Here is a 20,557-nt window from a genome sequence, read left to right as displayed (position 1 = left end):
TCAAAGAAAGGGGAGAGGAGGCCAGAAGGGCGCAGGCTGATTCTCCTTTCCGTCTCCGTAAGGGGGTGATTCCTGTAATGGAAGCAGCCTGCCTAGAAGCCAGGGAGCCTGGGTTCAAGTCCCACCTCTGCCTCCTACTGGCAACCGCGGGGCATGCTTTTCCCTGAGTGGGACTCATTTTCTCCCTCTCTGTAAAATGGATCTGATCACCTCTAACGCCCTCGCTGCTGAGATGGTGTGCAAGGCTAGAATTAGACGACCTTTGAGCTGTGGGCTTTGGGTGTGCCTCAATCAGCCCCCAGGTCACGGTGGCAGCCTCTTCCTAGAAGGAGCTCATCCCTACACCCCAAGACCTCTGCACAGAGTCACAGAAGCTCGAATCAGAAGCTCTGCAGGCTCCTCCGTCCCATCTGATGCCTTCTCCGTCCTCAGAATGGTGGAAAGCCCACCTCTGGTTAAGCAGCTGTGGTGCTGATGAGATCACACCTTTGCGGGCGACAAAACCACTGTGGACATCAGCCTTTCTCCACTGCATTCCTGGTGGATTCTATACTTACCCTGGATTCCAGATATAGATTCCAGATGGGCCACCTTCTTTCTAGGGAGATGCAGGGAGGCACCCTCTCACTTCTCTCACCTGGGAGAAAGCAAGGAGTCACTCAGGGAGGACCATGTTGTGGTTTTCTAAGCAGCCACCCCCCACTTTAAATCCATACCTAATGCACCTTTATGGTAAATCAAAGCAGAGCAGAGCCCCCCATCAGGCTTCACGCATTCTTGCCCTGGTCCCTGAGGCAACACCACAAAACACAGCCTAAGAGCCCATCATCTAGACCAGAGGTCAGTAAACTGTGGTCCGTGAGCCAAACCTGGCCTGTCCTCTGTGTTTGTCTGTTTGTTTTTATAAATAAAGTTTTATTAGAACATAGTCACAACTATTTATGCATACTCTATGGCTGCTTTCAAACTACAATGGCAGAGATGACTGTAACAGAGAGCACTTAGTCCACGATATCTAAAATAGTTATTATCTGGCCCTTCACAGGGGGGAAAAAAGGTGCTTACCTTTGCCCTAGAACATCGCTGGGTGCGTACACGGCATGAGAAAAAAATGCATGTTGAGTGAAGAAAGAGCTTGACGAAGGACAAGATAGGGAAATTAGGGGACCTCGGTGCATCCCTTAGTTCCCTCATTTCCCTCCTGTGTGACTTTGGCCAAGACACTCACCTTTTCTGCATCTCTGTCATCTTATAAAGTGGGGATAATCATTGCAGTCCCCTCACAACAGTGTGGGGAAGATTTAATGAGAACATGTTTAAATGCCTGTCGTGGTAGCTGGGGCAAAGCAAAGTTAACTATCATCATCATGAACATCGTCTTAGTCTGTTTGGGCTACAATAACAAAATATTACAGGCCAGGTGGTGTTCAGTCCACAGAAATTTAGTGCTGACAGTGCTGGAGGCTGGGAATTTCAAGATCAGGGCATCAGCATGGTCATGTTTTAGTAACGGCCCTCTTCCTAGTTTGTAGCTCGCACCTTCTTGTCGTGTCCTCACGTGGTGGAAGGTCACTGGGGAGCTCTCCGGAGTCTCTTTTATAAGGACATGAATTCCATTCATGAGGGCTCCACCCTCATGACCTAATCACCTCCCGAAGCCCCACCTACTAATGCCTCCACCTTGGGGGGTTAGGATTTCATCACAAATATTTGGGGTCGGGGGGGACACAAACATTCAGACCATAGCAGCAATCATCATCACTGTTACCATCATCACCATCGTTTTCATCATAATCAGCATCGTCTTCAGTGTCATTACCACTACTACCATCCCCCCCAATCATCATCAACATCATCATCACTGTCGTCATCATCACCAAAAGAGTCGGACCCAGAGCAGAGAACACCTCCAGAGCTCCCTCGGAGAGCAGGCAAACTCTGAGCTTCAGAGCAGAGATAGAAGCAGTGGCTGGATCGCTTCCAGTCTGACAGTTCTGGGAATCTTGTCCCCCGTGTGCTGTCCTTCCTTGTAATGGGCGGGTTCACGGATGCCTCCTCACTTGTGCTCAGTGTCCTGGGCACCGGCTTCATTGGAATTCTGCCCTTTCCCCAGCCTTGCCTTGGCTGCTTTCCAGGTAAATGACGCGGAGCCCATCCTGCCACTAGTCACCTCTGCCTCCCGCTCAGATAATTAGAATCAACACATCCATTTCCCTAATGGCAGCCTCATCTTCCTCCCTGAAAAGTTTTCAAATAGAAAAAGAAAGGCAAAAACAAGCTACATCTGTCCTTGCTGGGGCAATTTGCAGCTCTCCGCAGCTGACTTCCACCCAGAGCTAGTTTTGCTGTACGCTTTTGGTGAGAGATGATGTGGTCGATGCCGTTATTAAGTTTGGCAGTGATTTGGAGACAAAGCGTCCTGCTGGAGAGAGGCTTTTAAACAAATACTCAAGGGGAATCCTTTAGGCTCCAGCCTTTGTGAGCTCATTGCTGGTGGGTGGGGAGGAAAAAAAAGAAGACTTAATGTCACCGCTCAGCAAACAAAAGGAAAGGAACTCAGGTAATAAGATGGCTTTCACTTCTTCCCAAGAGCCTGGGAAAACCTTCCCTCATTGCGCCCAGGTAGCAATTGGATGCTTTTCACCAGGGATCAGCAAATGTTTTCCATAAAGGGTCAGGGAGTAAATATTTTAGACTCTGCAACCTATGCAATTTGTCACAAAACTCTGCACATTGTTGCACGAAAGCAGCCATAAATGATACCCAAAGGAATGGGTGTGTGTGTTCCAATAAAACTTTATTTACAAAAACAAACAAAACCACAGGCAGTGCCTTGCTGGTTCCTGTTCTAAGCTCTATTGGAAGGAAAAACAGAATAAGAGACAGACTGAAGAGCTAGATTTAAATCCTGGCTCTAACCTTTCCAGACTGTGTGTCCAGGGCAAGTCACCTGTCTTCTCTGAGTCTCAGTTTCCTCATGTTTAAAATGTGTTATAACATAGTCAGGTGATTAAAGAAAAAAGGGTTTGGCACATTTTAAAAGTCAATAAATACTAAGCCTCCCCAGCACCCACTTCCTCACTCCTGCTAAAAACCATGAGGAAGTAAAGAAGGCTGCCTGAGAGGGTTTTCCTTTGGCCCCAGCTGTGATGATGGGTTTGGTGACATGCATCTTTGTGTAGCTCATTGGTAAGTGTAGCAGCTCTGAGTTTCACAAGGATGGTCCCGCTGTCGTCTATTTCTGCCAGGTCCCTCCCACCCCAAAATGCCTTCTCTGCCTCAGCCTACCCCATGTTCAGCATAGAGCACAGCCTTAGCTGGAAAACCCCAAGAACACAAATCAACAGTCTGTGTACTCACTTCTATTGTGAGAGTGAGCAGTACGTTGTGGGTAAATGTCAGGCCATCGGGAAACACTGAGAGTCAAGGACACTGCGTTTCGAGTCTCATAACTGTGTTTGCATTTCAAATGGTATGAGTTTCAGAAGGGGTCTTGGGGGGAATTCTGACTTTTGCGGGATGATGCTAATAGTTAAGACGTACTTAACTAGCCAGAGGAGGGGAAAGGATCCTTTTTCACAGAAAAGTATACAAGGAACCTTGATTTGTGATCCCACGGTTTGTTTGTTTCCATTACAGATTTTAGCTGGAGGTTGATTTTAAGTTGGGTTGACATAGTTCATATTGAGTTATTTTTTTACGGCTATTATTTCTATAACAGCTTGCCATATATGCTAGCCCTCAGCATGTTTTATGCCTTATATTATTTATTTCTCCCAAGTACCCTGTGACCTACTACCTGCTTTTCAAAGTGTGATTCACAGATGAGTGGCCATGGCTATAGAAATGCAGAATCCTAGGCCCCACTCCACACCTTTGAGTCAAGATGTGCATTTTTAAAAATGTTTAATATTTGTTTTTTTTTTTTTTATTTTTGAGATAGATAGATAGAGAGAGAGCATTTGGAATGAAAACATCCTGGAGAATTATGGTATCTAAGACCTTAGCATCTTCACGCTGGAAAATCTTAGGACTTGTAGAAGCTTGAATCATTAGACATACATAATATTAAGATTTTACCAGGTTTAACCATACATTTCCATTTGTATACAAAATGGTTGACTAGAGTTGATTTCACATGGCTCAACCTAATAAAAGTACGGAATATTGAAAATACATTCTTAGGATTATTTGCTCCTAAAAGCTACTGGATTTTAGAACCCTAAGAGTTTAGAACAGGGACCAGTAATTTTTTTTTTTTTTTGCCAAGGTCCAGAGAGTAAATATTTTCAGCTTTGTGGACTACAGAGTCTGTCTCAACCTCTGAGCTCCGAAAGCAGCCACAAAGACAGTACATAAATGAATGTGTGGTTGTGTTCCAATAAAACTTTATTTACAAAGACAAGGACAGACGAGATTGGAATCAAGGGCCATAGTTTGATGCCCCTATTTTGGAACAGGAAAGCTGGAAGTGTTCCATCAAGCACTTGGATTTGCACAGGAAAGTCCTAGACCTACTTCCAGAGGTCCCAAAGGGCCCAATTCAAATGTGGAGACATTTTTGAAATGTTTATTTTATTTTTGAGAGAGACAGTGAACAGGGGAGGGGCAGAGAGAGAAAAAGACAGATCCCAAGCAGGCTCCGTGCTAACAGCAGAGAGTCTGGTGCGGGGGCTCAAACCCATGAACCATGAGATCACGACCTGAGTCGAAGTCGGACACTCAACTGATGGAGCCACCCAGGAGCCTCCAAACATGGAGACATTTTAAGGAAGTTTTGCCTAGTTTAGACCGCTGTCTTTCCCAGGGCAGCAGATGGCCTCCAGAGAGGGGATGAGGAGAAGGAGCCCCTGGAGGCTGTTGCTAACATGCTCCCTGGCCCTGGGAGAGAAGCAAAGAGCCATGTGTCTGCACTTAGGAGAACGAACGACGCCTGCCCTTGAGTCCCGGCAGCCCCGTGAGCCAAGCCCCTCAATGAGAAGCTCTAGAGGCCCCTGTGTGCTGGAGAAGGCAGAGTGGAGAGAGCTGGCAGTAGCGGGGGAGGGGAGGGTGGGCAGCAGCGAGCGGATTTGATGAGCCTGTTCATCCAGGCGGCACGTGCCGCCGAGCCACAACCTTGAGAGGTGGAGGCGAAAGGAGAGAGCGCACCCCCCCTTAGCAATCGTTTCTTTCCTGCTGAGTCAATAAATGAATAAATGGACCCTGAGTGGCCAAGTGGCTGATATAATTTTAGAGTCCATCAAAAGGAAGATCACAAAAGTGTATGGAGGGAGTGTCCCCGTGTCTTTGTTCCCCCGCTGGGAGCCTGGGCTTCCTCATCTTACAGTCTGGGAGGTGTCTCAAAGGAGGACACGCCATCCGGGGACATTGCCTGCCTGCCTGCTCCACGGCAGACGCGGCCCAAAGTGCTTTCCACAATTCATCTAATGAAACCTGCACTTCCAACCTTATGAGCCAGGTAATATTTTTGTTCCTCTATTTTCCACAGATTTTTTTTAAAAAGCTCTTAAAAAGGCAAAGTGACTTGCCCAAGGCTAAATAAGTAGGAAAGATTAGCGCCCTGCCATGTAATCAGTCTCCTCGACTCTGAAACCTTTGTGCCCAATTTAGCTGCTGCTGTTTCTCCAACGAGCATGGTGACGCCCATGGATCACTTCGGGGTATTGTTAAAATGCAGACCCTTTGTCAGCAGATCTGGGGCAGGGCTTGAGAATCTGCATCCCTAACCAGCAACCGGGTGATGCTGCTGGCCCAGGGACCCCCTCGTTGGAGTGACTGATGTTATTTCATGCTCTCTCCTTATTCCAGACCCCCCTGAAGCCATGGAAGGGGGGGGTTGATTTTTTTTTAAGATGAGGTCACACAGCAGGAAGTGGTTTACCAGCTCTGGATTCAAATTGGCATCTGTCTGATCCAGAGTCTGTGTCTTTTCTAAAATGACGTCTACTGCCTCCCCTTCTACATTTAGCTTGGCTTTCGACTGTATTGGACGTTGCCACTCAGGGAATATTTTGCAACATCTGGAGATGTCTTTGATGGGCACAACTTGGGGCGGGGGTGCTGCTGGTATCTACTGGGTTGAGGTCAAGGCTGCTGCTAATCATCCTGAAATGCACAGAACAGTCAGCTTCCTGGCACCCCCAGCAAAGAATGATCTCCCTCCCCGGGGCACCTGGGTGGCTTAGTCGGTTAAGCGTCTGACTCTTGATTTTGGCTCGGGTCATGATCTCGTGGTTCGTGGGTTTGAGCCCTACATCGGGCTGTGCTGTTAGCACAGAGCCTGCTTGGGATTCTCTCTCTCTCTGCCCCTTAATGTTCACTCTCTGTCTCTCTCTTTCAAAATAAATAAAAATGATCTCCCTCCCCATGTCAATGTCAGTTGTCAATTGATGTCAGTAACACTGAAATTGAAAAACCCTTCTTTCTAACAGAGTCTCCTTCCATCCACAAAATAAAAAACCACCCAGAACCCCTGTCTGGAGGCTGCCTCATGACCTTGAATTAGAGGAGTTAGTGAGCATTTGAAACTATCTCCCCCCAAAGTAGCATGAATAAAAATGACAGTCATGACTACCAGAAAAAGCCCATTTCCCAGTCAACAAATGGAACTTTCCACTGTCGAGATGAAGTCAGGCTGTTTGCATCTCTGGAACATCCTCTCGCCTCAGCAGATGGAAGCCAATCAAGTCCAGAAATCATTGTCTTCATCTCCAGTCATTATCACGCCTGGCCGCACGCTGTTTATCGGCGTCTTTCACTGTTAATGCCACATGCACTGTTTTCTCTGACAACAGCTCCTACCTCCACCCATTTCTCAGCCAGACGGCATTGACTGTGGTCCAAGCATGAGAAAAGCTGGCATCCGGCATTGATTGCCAGAACCGACAGCCTGGTCCACGTCCTGCCTGATCACTCCTGGGGGGCAGGGTGGGGGATGTACCTAGTAACACAAGACTATTCATGACGGTTGATGTACCTGGGAGGGTTTGTTTCTGCTCACTCGAGCTCATTTGTGATGGCTCTTTGGCTTGTCGGGAATGCCGGCTGGGGCTTTGGTCATTACGAGGTGATTGGATATGCCTGAAATGAAGTGGATCTCTGGAGAGGGATGAAGCCATAGGATAATGATCCTGTATGCATTCGGCTCTCTACAGTTTACAAAGCACATGGACGTGACCTGGGCTTTGCAGACAGGGAGAGAATGGATGGCTGTCGTAGAGTGGAGCGGGAAGACTCTCACATGCTGGGGGGTCAGGGCAAAGGCAGGGCGTGTGTCTGGGTCTCAGGTCTAGTGCATTTCTCGGTCTCACTGCTGTGCTGCTTCTCCCTGGCTGTGCATACCGGGTGTGGCTGTCGGGATGCTATCATTTCAGTCCCTGCTGACCTGGGTGACTTTCCTTAGGGGACCATATTCTTTGACTCCTAGGGACTGTCTGGGACACTCTGGCCACATAAGGATGCTAACAAGGACGAGAGCCTACCTGACAATGGGCACGGGGAGGGGGGAGGTAGCACATTGGCAGTAATGATTTCCTCCACTTCTTGGGCATGTTTGCATGACTTGCAACTGGGTGGTGAGGAAGTGGGAGAAAGGTGAGCATGTTTTGGTGGAGAGGGGACAGGAAGGGTCTGGGGCATTGAAATAGTATGGCCAGTGGGGTGCAGGGCTGAGTGGTCTGGATGACTATATGAGGAGCATGGGAGCGAGGAGAGCTGGGGGGAACGTGAGAAAATGTCACAACAGAGGAGCCCCTGTCAACTTGCCACACTTTACAAGCTGTCACTGGTCATTCCAGGAATAGGAAAGAGGGCTGTTTATGGAGCACCTGCTATGTTGTATGCAGTGTGTCGAGCACCTTCCACCCAGGAGCCCACAGCTGTGGGCTCATGTATAATCTCACAGCACAGCCATGCTGAAGTCACTCCCACTTATAGTTGAGGGAAAGTGAGGGTCAGGTAGGTGGGTGACAAGACTGGCCTGGGGTCAGACTGTACGTGAAGGAGAAGGCATCATCGTGGAAGAAGGCATCATGGAAAAAGTGACTATAGAAGTGGGTCTTGCGGGTTGCATAGGAGTTCGCTCAGCAGGGAAGACCATTCCAGGTGGAGGAACAGTAGGTGCAAAGGCACAGAGACAGGAAGGGGTGCGGCATGCTTGGGACCTGGTTAAGACCGTGGGAATTACCAATGAGTGGGGTGCGGAGGGTGGGCAGTGGAAGAAGGTGGGCGGGGGACCGTGAAGGGCTCGCTAGGCTTAGCCACACAGTTTGGACTGTGAGAAATGAGAAGGAACTAGGGCCTCTTAAGTGGGAGAGGACATGATCACATTACAGGGATTCACTCTTGGGCAATTTACGGGCTGCAGCTCGGCAAGGGGGCTGGATGGAAGAGAGGGACAGCAGTTTAAGACAGCAAGAGACCCCTTAGGGGATGATGATGGGCATTATATGAGCATGAACAGGGAGCAGGAGAAAGATGCAAGAGACCAGCCCCACCGGACTGATGAGACACTTGAAGCCCAGCGTAGGGCCCAGGGGGCGGGTATGGAATAAATCGTTCTCCCGGTGCCTTCTTTGGGCGAGAGCCCATGGACACTTGAGAAGCTTCAAAGTCCAGTTTCCCGATTTCTGCAATCACATGGACTAGTGGGCTGAGAAGACATATGAGCTTCATTTCCATTTAAATTGAAATAAGACATGTCAAAGGTGACTTGATAATGATTGCCTGGAACAATGGCCCTCTGATGCGGGAAGTGTAGTGTCAGTATATGCGGTGCAGATAATTTTTGCATTTGAGACTTAATTATGTTGATATAATTATTCCTCTGTCAGGAAAAATTGGGTGGCACAGATATGTCATATTTGCATTTGAGCAGAAAAATGAAATGCCTTCCTTCTTTTTTTTGCAGGAAGCAAGTGGGTGGGTGACTCGGGGAAGTCAGGAATTGGGTGTCTGGAAGCTTACTCCGGGTCAGGGAGGCTGCCTGTGGCCGGAGGGGCTTTGTGACAGCCTGCAGCTGTCAACCTTGAGGGGGCTAAACTCCACCCACAGTCCTTCTTTGCCCCTTTCTGAAGGTGCTGCACCAGAAGTCACAGCCTGGGGGTATTTTTTGGGCTGAGAAAGCTATGAGCTCTGAATAGCTAGAGCTGTAAGGAATTTTTAGAGAGGTGGGNCACAAACCGCGAGATCATGACCTAAGCGACAGTCGGACGCCTAACCGACTAAGCCACCCAGGCGCCCCCTGGGTGCCCCTATTTAAATTTAAATTTAATTAAACTTAATTTAATTTAATTTGCAAAGCTTGTGATGCAAAGACTCGCGGCAGAGTTGTACACCTGTGCCTAGAAGCCTGATCACCTCCCTCTTCCTGGCTGTCCCCACCCACTGGTCTCAGACCCTCGACCACATTCCTTTTATGAGGGTCTAGTGCCAGCAATGGAGTCTGTGCCCTCCCCCACTTGGGACCCTCCGGGGAAACTTGGGACCCCCAAGAATCAAGTACAAAGCCCCCTCCTCACCATGGGAGCCCCAGTCCCATTATTGCCCGGTGGTAGGGCCAGTGTTTAGGCAAAAGTGACTCCTGGTCCTAAGTGTGTGAAAAAGAAAATGTAGAGAGAGAGGCTCACATCCTTCTTTTTTTTTTTTATTTTTATTTATTTTTTTAATGTTTTATTTATTTTTGAGAGAGCACAAGTAGGGGAGAGGCAGAGAGAGGGGGAAAGAGGATCCAATCAGAAGTGGGCTCTGCACTGACAGCAGCAAGCCCGATGCGGGGCTTGAACTCACGAACCGTGAGATCATGACCTGGGCTGAAGTCAGATGCTCAACTGACTGAGTCACCCAGACGCCCCAATGTTTATTTACTTTTGAGACAGAGACAGAGCGCGAGCGGGGGAGGGATAAAGAGGGAGGGAGACACAGAATCCGAATCAGGCTCCAGGCTCCCGAGCTGTCAGCACAGAGCCCAACGTGGGACTTGAACTCACAAAGCGTAGATCATGACCTGAGTGCCGATGTCAAACGCTTAACCCGCGGAGCCACCCAGACGCCCAGAGAGGAGCTCATTTTCTGACAGAGAGAGGACCTAGTAGAAAAGCCCGGGTTCTAGCTCTGCCCTGACCACCCAGGGAGTGGCCCAGCGACTTGGCCAGGTGTCCGCCTGCTGGAGCCTAGATACTTCAAGGTAGATGCTGTGTGTGTCCATGGATGCATTGGTGATGTGTGCATGTACACAACACACACAGCTTTGACCTTTTGCAGGCTGGAAAATCATCATCTAGATGTTGAACAGCCCCAGCCTGCTAAATGTTCATTTTCCAGAATGCTTTAAAGGCGTTTGGGCAATAGCTGGGGGGCATTTTAAAAATAATCAGTTAGGAAAACGAGCAGGGAGAAGGAGGGCTGCAAGCAGGTGCCTGGAGTCCCGAGCCCTTCTATCTCAAGATAACGGGGAATCTTGGGGGGGGGGTGAGCCGGGGGGGGGAGGTGGGGGTTCCCAGGCTCCCCCGCTCGTCTGCATGGCGAACTCCATACTACCTTTCCTATCAAACCACTTCACCCGCGTGTGTTAAATAGGTGTATCTATACGCACGTGCAGAGGTGAACACAGGAAAGACACAGACTTAGTCCTTCAGGGGGGTTGTCCCCAAGTAACAGACTTAAGGGCATTTTTAAAGGACTTTTTTCTTGCCACTTTATTTCCTAAATTCTTGATAGGGAACCCTGTTGGAGCCAGAAAGGAGAAGAAATGGTGTTTAAAAGACAAATAAAAGGTCACATGGTGCCCTATTAGTGTGTGCTAGGGCTGCCATGGCAAAGCGCTCCAAACTGAGTGTCTGGGAAGAGCAGAACTGTCTCAAGGTCTGGAGGCAGAGGTCTGAGATGCGGGTGTCATCAGGGCCATGCTCCCCCTGTCGGTGCTAGAGAGGGACGTGCTCCGTGCCTCTCACCTAGCTTCCAGCGGTTTGCCGGCCATCTTTGATGTTGCTTGGCTTGTAGATGCATCACTGGGATCTCCTGTCAACCCTGGGCACCCTCCCTGTGTGTCTTCTCATCGTGTCCCTTCTGTGTGTGTCTGTCCCTTTCCGAATTTCCCTCTTCTTATAAGGACGCCGGTCATATTGGATGAGGGCCAGCTAATGAACTCATTTAAGTGGATTACTTCTGTAAAGACCCTGTCTCCAAATACAGCTACATTCTGAGGGACCGGGGATTATGATTTCAACCAATCTGGGAGGTAGGAGGGACACAGTTCAACCTATAAACAGATGAGTTTCTAGAAATGGGAAGAGGTTCAGGGTGGCTATGGTGTTTCCCTTTGTGGGTAGTGGGGTCCCTTGAGATGGAGCTTACACATGAAGAACTTCCAGTGTTACCGTGTCACTCGGCTTCCAAGATGGCACCCCACGATCCCAGTCTCCGGCATTCACACCCCCGCGTAGCCTTCTCCCGTATTGCACCAGAGTTGGTCTGTGTGGTCAAGAGATGGTCGGTAGTGATGATACGTTGCCACTTCCAAGGCTAGGTTATCCGAAGGATTTGGCATTTGCCCTCGGCTGTCTTGGATCACGTGTCTGGGACACCCACCGCCACGTCAGGAGGACACTCAGGCAGCTCGGTGAAGTCCCTTGTGGCAGAGAACTGAAGCCTCCGGCCAACAGCCGTGTCAGTCCCTTCTTGGAAGGGACCCTCCAGGTTCAGTCAAACCTTCAGCCAACCGTGTGCTGGTCGACACCTTCACTAATACAGATCCTGGATTAGTTTTCTTTTGTGGCTGCAATAAATTACCACAAACTTGGCAGCTTAAAGTAACACAATTTATCCTCTTATTGATTTGGAGGTCAGATGTTTAAAATAAGTCTTAAGGGGTTAAAATCAAGGCGCAAACAGGGCTGGTCCCTTCTGGAGGCCCCCAGGACAACGCATGCCTTGCCTCTCTCAGCTTGTGGAAGCAGCCAGAACTTCTTGGCTCCTGGCTGCCTCACTCCAGTAAGATGCCGCCATCATTCTGCTGCCTTCTTCCCCACTGACCCTCCCGCCGTCCTCTTGTAAGGGTCTTTCTGATGACATCCAGGGCTCGTCCGGATATTCCAGAAATAACCTCCCCATCTCAAGATCCTTAATTCAATCACACCTGCCAAGTTCCTCTTGCCATGTAAATGAACATATTCACATGTAGCTGGGATTAGGCTGTGGATGGCTTTGGAGGCTGTGATTCGTTCTGCCACAGACTCTGAGCCAGACAAGCCACTCCTGAATTCCTGATCCACAGGAGACCGTGAGAGCGGTAACGAATGATCATTGCTATTTCAAAACATTAGGTATTGAGGCAATCTGTTATGTAACCATAAATAACTAATACAGACCAGGGGGTTGTAATCCAGCATTTGATTCTGTAACACTTGAAAATTGTAACTGTGGATTTCTTAGAACTTTTTTCTTGAAATGTACATATTTATACATCTATTTATTTATATCTCTGTATCTATATAAATACTTATATCTTATATAGATATAAATATATAAAGAGATAGAAATAAAAGTGTGCAGATCTTGCAAGTATATAGTTGGATGACTTTTTACAAACTGAGAACACCTGTCTTTCATAATGAAGCCCGGGTTGAGCCTGGATATGTGTGTACTCTGTGCCTGTGATTCTCCTTTTTCCTCTCAGATATATCCCTGCTCCTTCTTTTCTTGACTTTAAATTGTAGGAATCTAGGGCACCTGGGTGGCTCAGTCGGTTAAGCGTCCAACTTCGGCTCAGGTCATGATCTCACGGACCGTGAGTTCGAGCCCCGCATGGGGCTCTGTGCTGATGGCGCATTGCCTGGAGCCTGCTTCGGATTCTGTGTTTCCCTCTCTCTCTTCCCCTCCCCTGCTCATGCTCTGTCTCTCTCCCTCTGTCTCTGTCTCTCTGTCTTTAAAAAATAAACATTAAAAAAATAAAACTAAATTGTAGGAAACTAGGTTTTCAAGTTTTCTTGCCTTTCATTGACCAAAGGTTGACCAATGAAAGGCAGCAATGGACAACCGAAGAGCAGGGGAAGGAGAGAAGCCAGGATATTTCTCCCTTTCTTGCACTGCCTTGGTGGGCATCCCTGGCAGCAGCTGAGACTGTAATTCCAGTTTCTCTTAGGGATGCCCCCTCCCATGAAGCCACCTGCCACCAGGCAGCCTCCGGTTGGATGGCCCAACATTCTGATTTGTCCTTCAAGCCCTAGGTTGCACTTCATTCCTGCCATTGCTAATCTGTCCTGGCTTCTCACCTTTTTCTATCACCTGAATAACCAATTCTCTGTATTAAATTCTTTTGTTTGAATGATCTAGAGCGGTTTCTATTTTCCTGACTGATAAAGGCTCCTTTGAGGTACTGTATTAAATCCTCCCAGTTTCAACAAAAAAGGCGCAACAGGCTTATAAACTACATTTTCTGAAAAATGAGGCCGTCTTTGCTATGCGATACCTTCAGGCTTCATACCTTCTGAGTCTTTACTTAGAAAGAAGGACATTTTGTTATGTATCAGTCGTGTGCCCACGTATTAGGTAGACCAGATGTACGCGGCTGTACAGGATTTCATTTGTTTCTTGCAATGGTCTTTTGTCAGGGAATAATACTTGCATTTTACCAGATGAGGAACTGAAAGAAAGGAAGGATTAAGAATTCCTCAAAATTCACACGGGCATTTCATGTCTCCTGCTGCTTCCACGTTGTTGTTAACTTGCCTGTTCCCCACAACCCCCCACCAGGGTCTGTTTCCACAGAGCACTTACCAGTTTTCAAGGAGAAATGGCCCTCTTGTCTGCCAACTAATATGTCTCTTCTTTGAGGATTCAGGAGGCATTTCCAGGAAGATTTGGGTCTTTTAAGGTGTGGCGGCTTTGGGAGTGCCGGTTGACGCTGGGTAGATGGGCCACTGGAAGAAGTGCTTAGCTTGGTGTTTCATAGAGGGACTCTAGCCCTAGATTGACTGGGTGTATGCAGTGATCGATTGGACATGCCTGCTGCGGGTGCAGGAAAGGGCGGAAGGAGCTGTTAGGTATTTACTGACTCTTTGGAAACAGGCAGCTCTGAGCTTGCATCCGGTTGTCACCTTCTAGCTGTGTGACTTTGGGATCTTTGATGAGTCTCTCTGTGTCTATTACCACATGATAAACATAGACTCAAATAATTAATTTGCAGGAGAATTATGAAGAAAGGGACTTTGCATAGTGATGACCACTTTATCCCTAGTCCCTTTTGTTGCTGAAGGTTGGGCTGTTTTTCAATCTTAAGTAAGTGAATCTGGTGCTTAATTTGGGGGGTTCTGCTGGGTACCCCAAGTCTTTCCTTTGCCAGATTGAGACTGAAAACTCTGTGTTAAGGCTTGCTCCATTGCCAATATGGCCACGGAACTCTAGCGAGGGCACAGTCCACAGGGCTTTTATTGGGCCCCACAGCCTCACTTCTCCCAGGCAAGGGACCCTGGAACAATTTGAATGAAACAATGGCAGTTTCTCATCATCTCATCATTTCTTTCTGAGAAGATTCCTCCCACCTCTGGAGACACGAGCATCCTTGGATAAAGCAGGAGCGATTAGAGGCAAAGGGGACGAGAGCTATGGGCTGGCGTCAGGACCCCTGGGTCCAGCTGTAGATCACTGTGTCTGGGGTGCACGACCTTGGGCAAATGATTTAACCTTTCTGAGGTTCAGCCTGCTCACCTGTAAAATGGGGCTAATGAGGCTGCCATGGGAGGCACTGAGCAGGTGGCCTAGGGGATTGTTCCTTGCAGCGTAGGCAGAAATAAAATGTTATATTTTTTAAAATTCTGATAAGAGAAGTCATCCATATTCTTTGCAGAACGTCTGGAGAAGTATAAAAAGACAAAACAAAAGTCACCTGACATCTCACCACTTGAGATAATAACTCTGCCATTACTTTGTTGTAATGTTCTCAGGTTACTTTGTATGTGCCTGTGTTGCACTTGACTTTGAGGGTTCTCATAAAAATTATGTGAGATGAGGCATTTCATACATTTAGCAGAGGACCTGCCCACGTGAGAAAATAGAAATAAATATACTCAAGTAGTAATTAATTAAACAAATATTTATTAAGTATGTGCTATATGTCAGACTGGGAACGTTCACGCATGTGCATCTGAATATATGCATGTGCACGCATGTTTGTGAGTATTTATATGTATTTGTAATAGCATATGTATTTGTGTATAAGTTTTTTTGAGGGGATGGGCTCTGTAACATAACATTTCTGTTTGTCTTTAGGGCATCAGAGAAAGCAAAGTGAGTTTTCATTATGTTTAGGAGATGTTTTGAGATAGCCTGATCTACAATATAAACTAGGCAACGTGAATTGGAAAATTCTAGAGCCTCTAGAGCTGCAGTAACTGATGTGTGAGTCCTGTGCATTTGCAGACAGGAGATGGTCCGCTAAAGATGCCCTGGGCAGAGAAAACAAACAATGGTTTTAAATATTAGCCTGCAGTTGAACATCACAGGAGGAGATGATTTTCATTGTAGCTACTAATTATCGTATGAACGACCTCCCACCCGGGTAGCTCTATGTGGCATGTTCCAGGGGGAGTAGCTTAGAAGTTTAACAAGGGTTAATGATTCTCTTAAGCGATGCTGGGAAGGTCAGCAAGCACACACACTACTTTTACTGTATTTATCTCTCTGTGCATGGTGTTATGTACGCAACAATGAGTATAATCCCCAGGCCCCTCCTTCATTCACCACTTAGAGTCATGCTATAACACCATTCATTCAATCCCCAAACATATACTGAGTGCCTGCTACGTTCTGAACACCTGGCAATACAGATAGATTAGGTCCCTGCAAGAATGGAAGCTTCATAGAAAAGTTAGGACTTAACCTGCATCACTTGTGCGTAGATCAGTGCTGGCACACAGTAGGTGCTCCAGAAATGTTTATGGGATGAATGAATGGTATCTAAACATACATACACATACATGTAATGAATATATAATGCATCTATGTAATATATGCTGTGTGTTATTACAGTGTGTATATCGCTATATTACAGCTATCGATGAACATGGGCACACATTTATTAGCGGGTTTCTGCTGGATACATCTTACTATCTGAATAGTTTCACATCCTAATTTCTCCCCCAACTTCTTCACACTTCAGGTCGCCAAAGAGAGATAATAATAGTGAAGCCCAGCTTCACACTTGGCCTCAAAGCACAACCCCGTTTGCATGCGGCAGTCCCAGTGCCGTCCCAAGCCCTGTTAATCAGATGTCATGGAGGGCGGAAGAAGGCCCCAGACTCCCAGACGCGAGAGGGGGCGCCTCCCTTGTGCTCCCTTCCTGTGTCTCCCTCTTCTTGTCTCCCGACTCATCTCGGGCAGGGGTGTTGTTTTGTCCGCCCCGGGAACACTGTTCGGGCACTGCACCCAGTCCCCTAACGGCTTGCTCTCTGTGGTCGGCAGACACTACTAGGCTTCGAAGTTGAAGCAGGAAAGATTTGCTGATTACTGACTGCACACACTCCAGACTTCTCCGTGAGGTGTGCCCACTGGCCTGATGTGAGTCCCTGGGCTCCGTCCTTGGTCCATATATACCCTTATCTGTGGGTGGGTTTCTTTTTTGTCGATGTTTTATCTGAGAGAGACAAAGACAGCGCAAGCAGGGGAAGGGCAGAGAGGGAGGGAGAGAGAATTCCAAGGAGGCTCCACGCTGCTAGTGCAGACCCTGACACGGGGCTCGAACCCATGAAACTGTAAGCTCATGACCTGAGAAGAAAGTCAGACACTTAGTGGACTGAGCCACCCGGCTGCCCCCATGGATGCTTTACTTGCTCACAGCTCTCCTCGCTCTACCTAGTTAAATCATCCCCTATGCTGCCTGTGGTTTTCATCCACATCCATCCTCTGCAGGGCACTGAAAATCCCTTGGGCCCAGAGCCCTTATCTGCCTTTGACCTTGATAAACCTCGGCAATGCGACCCCTGCTCCAGTCACTCCTCATTCTCCTCTAAGAATTAAATGATAGCAGTGCCAGCACTGGCCAAGCCTTTCCTCTCTGGAGACCAGAGAGGTTGAGTAACTTGCTACAGATCACACAGCCAGCGAGTGGCAGAGCTGGGATTTGAACCCCCGTGCCGTGGGTCCAGACGCTACTTTGTCTTTCATGATATTCCAGATTCGATTTATCTCAGCTCCTCCTCGCCTCTGCCTGCCTGCTTAGCACCCCTGAGACACCGTGCCCGTCCCTGGTGGCCCTGTCTTCTGCTCGCCAGGGGGCTTCATGAGGGCTGAGACTAACCGCTGTTGCTCCCTCTGTGTGACATCACATGGGCATCGCTCACCCGCGCACAGCTGGAAGGGCACCTCCATGCTCTCTTCTCATCCCTAGAGCCCACGAGCTGTAAAGAGCTGTTACCAGCAAAACCTGAGACCTGGCCGCCCATCTCAGGTCTGTCCTCTCCCGGCTCCATGGCCTCCCACAAGCCATCCCACTGCTCGGGCCTCGCTTCCCTCATCTCCCAAAAAACATTCGCCACCTGCCTAAGACGGCCCAGTCGCGGACTCAGGGTAGCACCTCCGTGTCTTACGAAGATGCAGATACGCCGTCTCCTGGGAGAAGGTGGTCGATTCTGTCGCCCTAGGAAGGGGCTGAGCTCGGATGAGCGCTCCCGCAAGCCACAGGGACTTCGCAGCCGGCCATTTCTCTGGGTGTTGTTAGGAGCTGCCACGTGGGCGTCCAGAGGCAAGGACCTCCTCAGCCGGCCCCCACTGTGTGTTGTGTCCTCTGACAGCCTGCTGGCCTCCTGCCTGGGGGCCCCTGCCTCGGACTGTCTCTCACCTTGTCAGCACCAAGATGGGGACCTCACAGCCGGCAGCCTCCATCAACTACAGTGCACTGCCAGCTGCCTGTCACCCCTGCTGCCATTCTCCGTGCCGCTTCTCTGCTCAGCTCTGCTCAGCCCTTGGGCTTCTCGGGTTTTGCCTCCTCTCTCTTTCTCTCTCTCTCGCTAAAACTGGAAAAAACTCAAGTCAGATGAAAGGCACAGACTCACAATAAACACAAATGGCTGAGCCGCTCTGCAAAGGAGAGCTGTGCAGTCCCTGTGATTGGGGAGCAGCCCTGGCCCTCCCTGACTTCCACTGGAGGCGGGGGCACATGTAGCCCCAGAAAGATCATTGGTCTGGGAGCACGGGCAAGAGCAGTCTTTACATCCAGGCTCTGCATCGTATTGCCTTGAGTGCCTTCACTGGCCTCCATTTCTTCATCCACAACACAAAGAAAACAATCCCAGGCTCAGAGAGGGGCTGTAAGCTGTTTGAGGTTGCACAGCGAGTAAGTTAAATGGACATCTGGGGACTGTGCTTAGGTCTGACCCTAAATCTTTTTTTTTTTTTTTAGTATTTTATTTATTTCTAGGAGAGAGACAGCGTGAGCAGGGGAGGGTCAGAGAGAGAGGGAGTCACAGACTGAAACAGGCTCCAGGCTCTGAGCTGGCTGTCAGCACAGAGCCCGATGCGGGGCTCGAACCCACGAATCGCGAGATCATGACCTAAGCGAAAGTCGGACGCTTAACCGACTAAGCCACCCAGGCGCCCCTGACCCTAAATCTTCCCCACCCTCAGCTGTTGGTGTAGATGTGTTCCTTAAAACAACAGTCGACAAGGGACACCTGGGTGGCTCAGTCAGTTAAGTGTCTGGTTTCGGCTCAGGTCATGATCTCACAGTCCATGAGTTCGAGTCCTGAATTGGGCTCTGTGGAGCCTGGAGCCTGCTTTGGAGTCTCTGTCTTCCCTTCTCTCTCTGCCCCTCCCCTGCTCACACTCTGTGTCTGTCTCTCTTTCTCTCTCTAAAATAAACATTAATTTAAAATATTTTTTAAAAGTTGACAAATAATCCTTTAGAACAGCTTAAAAGAAAAATTTTGTCTGTAACACCCCCCTCCCTTCATCCTCATCTGTAAATGTTACCAACTTCCTAAGTGTTTTTCCAATTGCATGCGTGTTATTTGCAGACAGACAGGGACACACCATTCCTCTGTCCTGTGCCGTTTGCTTACCATCATCCCGCAGAAGCATTCCACGCCGCCACGGCCCTTATTCCTAATGTGAATGTCTGCCCAGGAGCATCAAGGTGGCACACCATGACTCCCCTAACCGTTCCCTGTTGTTGGGCCATGTGGCTGCTTTCAGCCTCCCCCTTCCTTAACACCTCTGCTTGAAGCATCCTACACAGATCTTACTCTGCCTTTTGATTGATTCCTCCTGGGATTACCTCCTGGAGGGTGGGCTTCTGGGCTTAACCCGAGGTTTCTCAGACTGGGCACTGTGGACATTTGAGCGAGGTAATGCTCTGCGGAGGGGGCCGTCCTGTGCATTATAGGATGCTGGGCGCTATCCCTGGTCTCCACCTGCAAGATCCCAGTAGCACCCCCTACGCCCTGCCAAGTTGTGACAACCAAAAATGTCTCTAGGCATCGTTCAGTGTCCCTGGGTGGGGGGGGTGCAAAATCACCCTCAGTTGATAATCTTTGCAATAAAGGTAGGGGGTGGGTGAAATCTGTTGCAAATGGAAGGCAGAGGTTTTCCTGAGTCTGGACAGAATCCGATTAGGGTAGTGTCAGAGGTGAGAGAGATAAGCCCTCGGAGGAGAGTCAGATGCACCGAGCTGGAGTTCCAGCACTGCCGTCAAGCCTTTGATTCCCTGGGCCTCAGTTTCTCGTCTGTGAAATGGGAGCAACGATGGTGAGCCACCTGCCGGGCTGGTGAGCAGGAAGGGAGTTCATGAGGGCAAGACGCTCAACCCAGTGCCAGGCACAGAAAGACCTTAGTAAATGAAAGTGGTGTCAGCGTGCTCTGGGAGGAGCCCCGCTGGACTGTCTGCCTGTCCATCTTGCAGCCTCTGAGGATGCAAAGGTGGGAGAGTTGGCATGGCCGAGTTGAAAGGGAACCATTCTTTTTTTTTTAAAAAAAGTTTATTTATTTTGAGAAAGACAGAGAGAGTGTGCACACTTGAGTGGGGCAGGGGCAGAGAGCGAGAGAGAATCCCAAGCAGGCTCCGCACTGCCAGCACAGAGCCTGACATGGGGCTGGACCTCACAAACCGTGAGATCAGGACCTGAGCCGAGATCAAGAGTGGGATGCATACCTGCCTGCGGCACCCAGGGGCCCCACGAACCATTCTTGTCTGCTCCCCAGCCGACACCGATCTCCCACTCCAGTTCCACCCCCGAGGCAGACTCGGCTTCCAGAACCAGCTGCAGTGACCGTTCCGTGAAACATACATTGGTCCATGCATTCACACGTCCATTCGAGGTGCACTGCCTGGTGCAAAGTCGGGGGTGCAGATTCCAAGCGTGGCTCTGGGGCCGGACACCCTGGGCTCAGAACTCCAGCGTGGATGGGTGAGCTCTGCCGTGGGCCGTGCCCCGGTAGCCCCCCAAAACATCCTGTTCTCTGTAAAGTTCAGAGCATCTATCTGAGCGTTCATAAGCCCATCTGTGCAGAGTGAACACCTCAGGGGGCACCCACCATGTACTAGGTGCTCCGTGAGCACTCGACTCAGCCC

General features: G+C 49.1%; 1 protein-coding gene across 1 annotated transcript in view; it reads left to right on the top strand.

Moving 5' to 3' along the window:
* Positions 1–20,557, top strand: part of MYO18B (myosin XVIIIB) — a 240,724-nt gene that overhangs the window by 183,559 nt on the left and 36,608 nt on the right. The gene's annotated exons all lie outside the window — the stretch shown is intronic.

This window comes from Crocuta crocuta, unplaced genomic scaffold, assembly GCF_008692635.1.
Source record: "Crocuta crocuta isolate KB4526 unplaced genomic scaffold, BGI_CrCroc_1.0 scaffold348, whole genome shotgun sequence".
Lineage (NCBI taxonomy): Eukaryota > Metazoa > Chordata > Mammalia > Carnivora > Hyaenidae > Crocuta > Crocuta crocuta.
This window is presented reverse-complemented; position numbering and strand designations above follow the sequence as displayed.